The following is a 9,212-nucleotide window of genomic DNA, read 5'->3' as shown; positions in this document are numbered from 1 at the left end:
GAGTGATGAAGAATCGCTGGAGGAGGGCCTTCGCGACTTCGTCGTAGTTCCCACAGTCCTCTGTCGCCACTCCTCGATAGGCCTCCAAGGCCTCTCCATGCAGAGTGGGCACAAGGTGTCTCACCCACTCCGACTTGGGTAAATCGTGTAGTTTCCAAGTCCTTTCAAAAACTTGCAAATGTCCATCAATGTCCCCATCACTGTCTGCAAACTTGGCAAACTGTATACGTCCTGATCTGTGTACAACAGCTGACAACGGCTCCCGGGGTACCACGGCCTGTGGTGCCCGCTCATCACGCCACATCTGGATGATGATCAAGCGCTCTTGCTCCGTTGCCCTTTCCCCCAATTCCGCTAGCCGATCTGCTAGGTTATCCGTACTGCCCCCGCTGGGACGTTGGGATCCTGGCCCTGCTAGGGATTGCTGGGAAACATTGCTGCTGTGAGAGAGGGCGGGGCTTGTGGTTCTCACCGGTTCCTTACGAAGGTCCACTGGTGGGCCGTCCTCTGCGATGCTGACGCCGTCAGTGCTTTCCACCTCCGCCCGATGAGACTCCTCCACACTCCTGAGCGCCGCCTTCATGACGCTTCTGGACGCGTTGGAAGGGATATCCACACCCTTCCCCTGGCATACGATCTCCAGATCCTCCTTGGACATTCCGCTGAATTCCGCCATCTTGTGCGTTCTCCTGCGCTGCAGTTACTCCTCTCCTGAGTAACTCGGCTTCTCCAATCGGGTGATGAAAAGCCGCCTGGGAATATCCCACCACTATGCCACCAATTTCTGTGACAGGACGGTACCGTACGAAAGCACTCGCCGCTTTCGCGTCCCGTTGACTGCGCACAGATTGGAAGGTCAAGCCGCACGAGGCCTGACCACATAGGGGATTCCCGCTTACCGTCAGTAACCGCCTGTTACTGACTCCACCCACTGCGTTGTGGGCGGGTTTATGCTGCCACCACCAAACTACTAACCTGCCGTGGCGTTTGGAACCACGGTTCTGCTCTGTATGTGCCGACGCACTGCCTTACCACACCTGTGTGGTGCTGACGAATCCCCACTAGCCACTTGCTAGGCCTCTACCGGTAGCTGGCGGAAGGCGGAACTTGGAGACGTTAGGTGCTTCCCTGGACAGCCGGAGGACGGGGCTAGGTTTAGCCTAACCCTGTAGGTCACAAGATGAAGCAATCTTCTTGAGGCAATGATGTTTTATTTGCTCAATAGTTCTAAAGAGAACTCTTCCCTATTGCTAGGGGCAACAGCATACAGTAAGATGTTCCAGCAGAATAAGATGGTACTACTACAACTCTGGAGGCACGCAGGTCTCCTTTTTATGTCAGTTTTCCACACAGTACCACAGGGGGGTAAACCCTCCCTGACTTCTCCAACCGATCAGGTTATTTTACAGAATACCAATAAATTACATTTTACAAGGATATAAGTGCAATAAAACAATATCCTCCTTCCTGTCACCCAGACAACGTTTGGTATCAGATTAACATTCACTATTGATAAATTTATCACATATCTTCAAAATACAGATGTTTCTGGTCATTCACATCTCCAGGCAATCCCAGTGTTTAAGATTACAACAGGAATGGCTACAATACAAACAAACAGTCTTCCTTCCTTTATCTGCCATTCAGGGGTCGTATATCAAATCACCTACATGAAACAGATTCCAAGCCCATAGACCCAGTGATTAGTATCTCTCTCTAAGGAACTTACACATCAAAAGGTATTGTCCTTCACACCTCTCTGCTAGGACAGGACCATTAGCATGCCACTTCCTATTTCCAGAGGATAAGAGATGCTTATCAGACAGCTATAGTAACTGCATTTTTCCTTTAAATACATTTCATTTAAACACGTGTTTCCCTTTAAATATACACCAAGCCTGTCTTGAATATAAAATAAATACATTTAAACATGTCTTCCTGCAATGGTGCACAGAGCACTACATATGACATGTTAAAACACATCATTCAACAAACTTTTAAACAGTCCGTAACATGGCGCTGGGCACGAGGGTTAACCCCTTCAGTGCCGCAGACGCCATTACACTTGTGGCTGGCTAGTCTCTCCGGCCACACTATCCATCTACATTCTATACCTGTGGTGCATTTTAGTTTTGCAGTTTGCTGACACAGTGACCACCAGTATATATAGCAGTACGGTACGGAAGGCCACTGCTGTACCTACCTCTGTGTCGTCATTAAGTATACTATCCATCTACATTCTATACCTGTGGTGCATTTTAGTTTTGCAGTTTGCTGACACAGTGACCACCAGTATATATAGCAGTACGGTACGGAAGGCCACTGCTGTACCTACCTCTGTGTCGTCATTAAGTATACTATCCATCTACATTCTATACCTGTGGTGCATTTTAGTTTTGCAGTTTGCTGACACAGTGACCACCAGTATATATAGCAGTACGGTACGGAAGGCCACTGCTGTACCTACCTCTGTGTCGTCAAGTATACTATCCATCTACATTCTATACCTGTGGTGCATTTTAGTTGTGCGCAGTATATATAGTAGTAGGCCATTGCTATTGATACTGGCATATAATTCCACACATTAAAAAATGGAGAACAAAAATGTTGAGGTTAAAATAGGGAAAGATCAAGATCCACTTCCACCTCGTGCTGAAGCTGCTGCCACTAGTCATGGCCGAGACGATGAAATGCCATCAACGTCATCTGCCAAGGCCGATGCCCAATGTCATAGTAGAGAGCATGTAAAATCCAAAAAACAAAAGTTCAGTAAAATGACCCAAAAATCAAAATTGAAAGCCTCTGATGAGAAGCGTAAACTTGCCAATATGCCATTTACGACACGGAGTGGCAAGGAACGGCTGAGGCCCTGGCCTATGTTCATGGCTAGTGGTTCAGATTCACATGAGGATGGAAGCACTCATCCTCTCGCTAGAAAAATGAAAAGACTTAAGCTGGCAAAAGCACAGCAAAGAACTGTGCGTTCTTCTAAATCACAAATCTCCAAGGAGTGTCCAATTGTGTCGGTTGCGATGCCTGACCTTCCCAACACTGGACGGGAAGAGCTTGCGCCTTCCACCATTTGCACGCCCCCTGCAAGTGATGGAAGGAGCACCCGCAGTCCAGTTCCTGATAGTCAAATTGAAGATGTCACTGTTGAAGTACACCAGGATGAGGATATGGGTGTTGCTGGCGCTGGGGAGGAAATTGACAAGGAGGATTCTGATGGTGAGGTGGTTTGTTTAAGTCAGGCACCCGGGGAGACACCTGTTGTCCGTGGTGGCAGAGGGCGGCATCTTAGCGGGCATCAGGGGGATCTATAGATCTATATAGCTGTTCTGCTTTGTTTTTTCCTTTATGTGCACTTTTAGTTACCACCTCAGACAAACTGAATGTCTTTCAATCAGTTTCAATCTGTTTTTTCCTTATGGTGTGTGGGTTTCTTTACTATAAGCATCATGCACTTTATTCTATCTTTCATTAGCGCCGCAGCCCGGCCGGCTACAGCATCGGGTCACCATGGCTACGACGCACATGCGAGTCACGCTGTGCATGACGTCAATCAAGGGAGCCGGAAGAGGGGATGGACCACACGCGGCCGGGCGGGCGTGAACGGACACTGGCGGGTTTTCTTCACCTTTATAAGGTATGAATTTCACTATGTATGGTATTGTTCACCTTGACAAAGGGGCGCTTGGACCCCGAAACGTCGGATCACTTTGTGTGTGAAATACATTTGACTTTTTGACAGACTTAGGGGGAAATTTACTAAGATTCGTATTTTCCAGATTCAGGTCAAAGTTCAATCACGAATGACATCGACAGTGTCAAATTGCAACTTTTTGAATTGATTACGACTCATTTACTAAGCTGTCGTATTCGTGTTTTTCTGTTGTTCCGATGTCGATGTCATTCGTGGTTTTTTGCTGTATAATGCGGCCGCGTTTGTTGTTTCGCGGCCGCGTTTTTGTTTATTTTTACGACTGCGTCACATGTCTGTTACGGCAGTGATTTAGAAATTGCTGCCGCGTTTTTAGTCCTAAGTTTCGTTTTTGTCACGCGTCCGTGATTGGTTGTATTCGTGAAGGAGGAGTGTCTGTGCATATTACTATAAAACCGCCCCAAACACACCGCACCTCGTGGGTTTAGCTAGTGGAGAGGAGAGAGGAAGGTGTATTTGGAGTTGGTGAGTTTGGTGGAGTTTTTGGAGGTTTTGGAGAGGAGTTTTGTGATTGTTGAGTGCTGTACTGTGTGTGTAAGTAGTCTTGTCCTATTTGTCGTATTGTTTTTTCTCAGTTTGTCAATTTTTTTGTCCTTGTTTTTTTTTTTAAAGTCTTTTGTCATTGTTTGTGAGTGAGTGAGCGTGTGTGTTGGCTGTGTGGTGTGTAGTAGTAGTAGTAGTGGAGGAGTGTGTTTTGTGTTTTGATTTTTCAGTGTTTTTTGTCGTTTGTCATCATGTCAGACTCAGAGGTCAGTGTGGTGGCGGAGGTTAGTGAGGTGGAGGCTGGTAGTGAGGTGGAGGCTGGTAGTGAGGTGGAGGCTGTAAGTGAGGTGGAGGCTGTTAGTGAGGTGGAGGCTGTTAGTGAGGTGGAGGGGGGTAGTGAGGAGGAGGAGGAGGGGGTGCCTGTTGCTGTATTCTCCAGTGATAGTGATGGTGTTGTGGCTCCGCAGCCACGCACCACTACCAAGACTGGCAGGAATATTAAGTTCAGCTATGCTGAAAACATGGCGTTGGTGTGTGAGCTGATGAAGCACCATCGCCAATTGTTTGGTCAGGATGCTGGCAAGGTGTCCTCCCGCAGGAAGTCTGTCCTGTGGGGGCAAGTAATAGTTGCCGTCAATAGTGAGGGTGTGGGGAGGCGGACTGAGGACACGTGTCGCAAGAGGTTCTATGACATAAAGCGGCGTGTCAAGGCCAAGATGGCCAAAGAGGCAAAATCAGCCCGAAAAACCGGAGGTGGCCCCCCTTTCCGGGCAACCTATCGGGAGTGGGAGGAGCCTGTGCGGGCATTGATTCCTGCAGAAGTGGTGTCTGCTACTCATGTCCGGGATTCGGACCGACCCACGCAGGATGGTGAGTTTGATTTGTTATATTTTTATTTAAATGTCCTCTAAATGTTTTTTAAATAATTTTTTAAGGGTAAAGGATGCAAAAATTGTTGGTCAGATATTGCAGGCCTATGCACCCTTAAGGTGTGTTTGTGTTTAGAAATGGCATTTTCCATCTTGCCTTGGCTGTTTTTTTTTTTAAATTTTGCGCTAAAACAGGTGCAATGCCTGCTGGTATGTGTATTTGCCATAATAATTTTGCGATATTGCTTGGACATCGGTGTTGTATGTAATTGTTTTTTAAAATATTTGATTTATTTACTTCCTAAAAAAGGTTCTATTAATTCAAAATTACATTTTGGTAACATTTGCAAGTAGTCAATCTATGCAATATCTGACGCATAATTCTCAAATGTAACAGATTTATTTTGTGCAACACCATGTACATTTTGATATACACCACAAATTAAGGAAGCACGAAGATCTTAAGCAGAAATTAGTTTATTTTCGAATACCTAATAGATGGTTACAGTACACTAAGGCTTTGCAGTTGTAATTTTTACACAAAGCATGGTAATAATGTTTGCTCCACTTTTTCAACAGTCCGACAGACCAGCCGGCCAGACAGGCCTCAGACAACTCAGGATGATGCTGGGATTGCAGGTAAGACTTCACTGTAGTCACATATTCTGCAAACACATAGAAGTACAAAATATTAATGTTTATATATTCTCATAGGTTCTGCTTCTATAAGCCGACCTCCTGTAAGGCGCCCATCACAGGGCTCGGGCCACTTACCCAGGAGGCCAAGTAAGACACGGCGTCTTGGCACGGAATCTGCGGCTCCATCTTCCCCACCCAGGCGGCGCATTTCTGCAGTGTCACCCCAGCCACCACTGGCACTATTGGCGAGTCCACAGAGTGATGAGCCCCGATCACCTCAGTTATCTGGTGAGTCAAAACAGAAACTAAACACATAGCAAATAATCTACACAGTACAGTTACTATGTTGTGAGTTGGAGTTGAGATTACATGTTTGACATAACAAGCAATGTGATGTTACGTCTTCAATTGCTAAAGGTGAAAATGTTTAATTTTTCAAGGTCTTAGTGCTTGATATCGCCAACATCATTATTAAAAAAGAACATACATTTGTACAAATTTAGGCCACACACGTGCACATTAAAATAAATATAAAAACCAAAATTTAAAAAAATAAAATTCCTCCACAACATTATAGTGTTCACACATCTCCCCTGTCCGGTATGTAGACTGCTTACTTGCTCCGCTCCTCTGGATTATCCAGGTAAGCAGTCTATATCGTGGCCAGGGGAGGTGACATAACACTGTAATGCTGTGGAGGGGAGGTAGTTAGGTGAGGATTACTCAAGTCTGTCTATGTGCACGCCTGTGATGGTATATATGTTTTTGGCGAAAAAACACATTATAAGTTTACAAAAACAAGTCAAAAAACTTGTAAAATGGAGTATTATGAATGTAGTAATGTGTAGAACTAGCAAATAAATTAATAGAAAAATAAACATTGCATGTTGGCCACCCCATACAGAGCCCAGCTTGATGGCCGACGTGGACCAGCAGGGACAAGACCAACAGGCAACCATCACACTGCAACTTACACCTGTTGACCCGAGCCAGCCAATACAGCTGCAGGATATCCCCCAAGCCTCCATGAGTCCACAACTGGCACAAGCTCCACCCCAAACACAAATACCAGATGACTTTTGGGCCAGTTGGACAAGCCAACAGGCCCAAAGCAATGCCAGCCTGACCGCACATACCCAACACCTTGCCAGTCTGCCCCATCATCTACCTCGCATTAGTCGCAACTCGGGCAGACTGATTGTACAAGTAGGCCGAATCGCAACATCGATGGAGCAAATAAGGGCTGACAACAACCAAATGCTGGCTCATTTAACGCGCATCATTGATGAGCAACAGCGCCATCAGCAGGCACTCGTTCAACTCATTCAGCACAACCAGGTTGTGAATGAGTCGTTATCCCGGATTGTAGCCAGCCACACTGCAACCAACACACAACTGAATGCTAGCATTAATAATTTGAGCAACAACATAACATTGATGGCAGCTCAACAAGTGACCTCCAGCTCTGGGACCACGACCCCTATCCAAACGCCAGTAACCTCCCCTGTTCGGCGTTCCTCCAGAGCACGTGCCAGTGAGCCAGCACAAAGCACAGCACCCAGCACACACAAGCGAAAAAAATAACAATTTTGACAAATGTTATTTAAACAATAAAAATTTGGATTTGACAAACACACAACTTCCTGTGTCCGTCTCAAACATTGTTGAAGCTGCTATGTATGTATGTATGTTTTTCATGGGTAATGACTGAAAAGGTATTTATAACATAAACTAAGTACAATGTACACACCACTATAAACAACAAACAGTAAGTAACAAAACACACAATAGAAAGTATTGCAAAGTGTTTAGTCAAGGATAATTACATCCTACAAAAACTTACCTGAAAAATACCGCAGGATCACTTCTTGCCGTACCTGCCTCCCTACATATGTACTCACACTGTCACCAGATGGTTCTAACTCCTCTGCTTGCTGACTGCTTTCTCCCTCATCATGTGCCAGATGTTGACTTAAACACAGATTATGGAGAAAACAGCAGCAGAACACAATTCTAGTCACCTTTGAGGGACTATACAACAAAAGGCCTGCAGATTTATCCAGACACCGAAACCGTGACTTCAGCACACCAAAACATCTTTCTATCACATTCCGCGTAGCCTTATGTGCATGATTGTAACTGTGTTCAGCAGGAGAATCAGGTTGGGACAATGGAGTAAGGAGCCAAGAGTAGCAGCCGTAACCCCCATCACCTGAAAAACAGATATAGTCAACATTAGTACATGTGTTAGATTATTCTTTCCCCTACTCAAAACTAGAGTTTGTGGTTAAAAGACATACACACAAAACATTTTTAACATACCCAACAGCCAGCCATCAGGCATTTGTCCGTCCTCAAATTTATCGAAGAGCGATGACTGACTGAGGATGAAGGAGTCATGGCAGCCACCAGGGTAACCTGCAACAACACTCATAATTTTAAAGTTTGCATCACAGACCACCTGGACATTAGTTGATTGTGCCAGATGTCTATTTGTATATATGTATTGCCGGCCCCTAGGTGATCTCAGCTGAACGTGTGTGCAATCTATGGCCCCCAGCACATTGGGCATGCCAGCAAGCTCATAGAAAGCTACCCTGACAGCACGCCACTCCGACTCCTCGGTAGGGAAGCAGATTGAGGCATTAATGTGTGGATCCAACACATCCAAAACCTGAGTGGACATTAAAGAAGCTAAGGTGAGTGTCATGTTAGGTATTCTATACAATACTGTGTTGTTTGTACTTACAGAAGCAACACTTACACATAACCGCATATGTATTTTTAGACTCACCTGATTCAAATATCTTGAAAAGGTGGGCTGTGAGATACCAATGACGTCGCCTGCCACAGCCTGGAAGCTCCCAGTAGCCATAAAGTGTAACACAGCCAGGAGTTTGTGTAGGCCTGAGACAGAGCGAGAGCGTGCTGTCTCAGGGTCTAGGCCCAGTTTGACAAGGTCATACAGGTGGAAAATGTTGGTTCTATTTAGGCGGAACATCTGTATGACCCTATCATCGGACAATGCGTTTAAGTTTAAACGCCCTCTAAAAAAACGAGGCTGGCGCAGCCTCCGCGGCACCTGGACAACCTGTTGACCATGTTCACTTACCTGGGCCTGATTCCTGGAAGCCTCATGGAGCAGTCTAAGGTATCCCACAGCAAACATAAATTCATTGGCACACACCACAGCCGCCATTTCAGAGTGAGAGAAATTCAAAATGTGCCTGGAACACTTTTATAGGGCCAAACATTTAGGTGTGAGTAATGGATAATTGAGTACACATGTAAACACGCTTTTCAAATGCTGGCGCGTTTTTTTTTAGGAATTTTTTACGATGTGTAATTTTTCGCGGCCGCAAATGCATTTTCACGGCAGCAATTACAATTACGAATGGTTAGTAAATGACCGAGATTCATATCTAAACAGGCGTAATTTGACCGATGGTGTATTCATTCGTGATTTTTAACTTGAACTTCCAAAATATTACGAATGACCA

At 45.4% G+C, this 9,212-nt stretch overlaps 2 long non-coding RNA genes across 2 annotated transcripts; one reads left to right on the top strand and one right to left on the bottom strand.

Annotated features, from left to right (window-relative positions):
- Nucleotides 1-5,576: 5,576 nt before the first annotated feature.
- On the bottom strand, nucleotides 5,577-7,659 carry LOC134935764 (uncharacterized). Its single transcript, XR_010180394.1, has 3 exons — nucleotides 7,556-7,659; nucleotides 5,848-5,997; nucleotides 5,577-5,738 (listed from the first exon to the last, which is right to left on the bottom strand). It is a non-coding gene; the product is annotated as an uncharacterized LOC134935764 (long non-coding RNA).
- LOC134935763 (uncharacterized) lies at nucleotides 5,914-7,351 on the top strand. Its single transcript, XR_010180393.1, has 2 exons — nucleotides 5,914-6,000; nucleotides 6,617-7,351. It is a non-coding gene; the product is annotated as an uncharacterized LOC134935763 (long non-coding RNA).
- Nucleotides 7,660-9,212: the final 1,553 nt, after the last annotated feature.

This window comes from Pseudophryne corroboree, chromosome 6, assembly GCF_028390025.1.
Source record: "Pseudophryne corroboree isolate aPseCor3 chromosome 6, aPseCor3.hap2, whole genome shotgun sequence".
Classification (NCBI taxonomy): Eukaryota; Metazoa; Chordata; class Amphibia; order Anura; family Myobatrachidae; genus Pseudophryne; species Pseudophryne corroboree.
This window is presented reverse-complemented; position numbering and strand designations above follow the sequence as displayed.